This window comes from Elephantulus edwardii, unplaced genomic scaffold, assembly GCF_000299155.1.
Source record: "Elephantulus edwardii isolate Elephantulus edwardi_28Jun2011 unplaced genomic scaffold, EleEdw1.0 scaffold00538, whole genome shotgun sequence".
NCBI lineage: Eukaryota > Metazoa > Chordata > Mammalia > Macroscelidea > Macroscelididae > Elephantulus > Elephantulus edwardii.
Genome location: NW_006400288.1, coordinates 250,107 through 251,226, shown reverse-complemented (window position 1 = coordinate 251,226; position 1,120 = coordinate 250,107).

The following is a 1,120-nucleotide window of genomic DNA, read 5'->3' as shown; positions in this document are numbered from 1 at the left end:
ATATTCCAATATAAATAATTGGAAGCATTTATTGAGAATGAAAGTGTATGGTGTTCTTTCTGTACTCATCCACTTCTGAAAATTAGCCAAAGAAAAAAAAACTGTATCAAGCCCAACAGAAAACAATGCTGTAAGATGAACTATCTAGGTTGAAGACACTGAAAATATATATGAAACAATGGGGTCAAACACATCAAAGACTGTGAAGATAACTAAATATTGGTCATAGTGGCAACTAACAACAACCACAACCAATAGCAATAAGCAACAATGACAATAGGCATCATTACTTGGAAGTCCCATCATCTGTCATTTGAGTAATTAGTTACCTATCATCATTCTCATTTTAGAATGATTACTGTCATACCTATGCATTTGTGTCAAGCTAGCCAAGTATTTAGGTGGAGACTGGCTAAATCATCAGATTTTATCCCATCCTTAGTAGTTTTCCTTTCTCTTAAACAACCAACTGCTGTAATGGAATTTGGAAGGTCTTTCTGGATGGTTATGGGGAAATTCAGTCTAATAATCTCTAGGATTGTTTCAGAGAAAGTTAGAATTCACAATTAACCATCTTCCCTCATATCATTTCCATTGGATAGGAAGAAATGTTGATGAAAGGACCTTTGGTAGTTTGGTTTAGATTTGCTTTTCTTAATTTTCATGAGACAAGAGTATCAGATGTAGATTAAAATAGAGGACCACTCTAATTCTACGTATTTGAGTATTTCTTTCAGCCTTTCACTTCCTACATTTAAAAGACCAGGATGAGAGCACTTGACAACTGTAACAGTATGAAAACATCTGGAAGTAGAGTCACAAGGGTGATTGGAACTCTCCCTCTGCTGTGATTTACAGCCTCTGAAAACCCACTAGAGGGTCAGTTACGAGACAGTTCCAACTGGATATCAATGAAAGAGGACTTATAGAATATTTGTCTTCCATAATTGATCTTTTACACTTGTTGTTGTTGTTATGTGCCGTCGAGTCGCTTGCGACTCATAGCGACCCTATGTACAACAGCCCTAAATCTGCTCTGTCCTGTGCCAATCGCACTGTCTCTGACACTCCCATCCCGATTATCCCAGTCACTGAATCAATCCACCTCATAGAGGGCCTT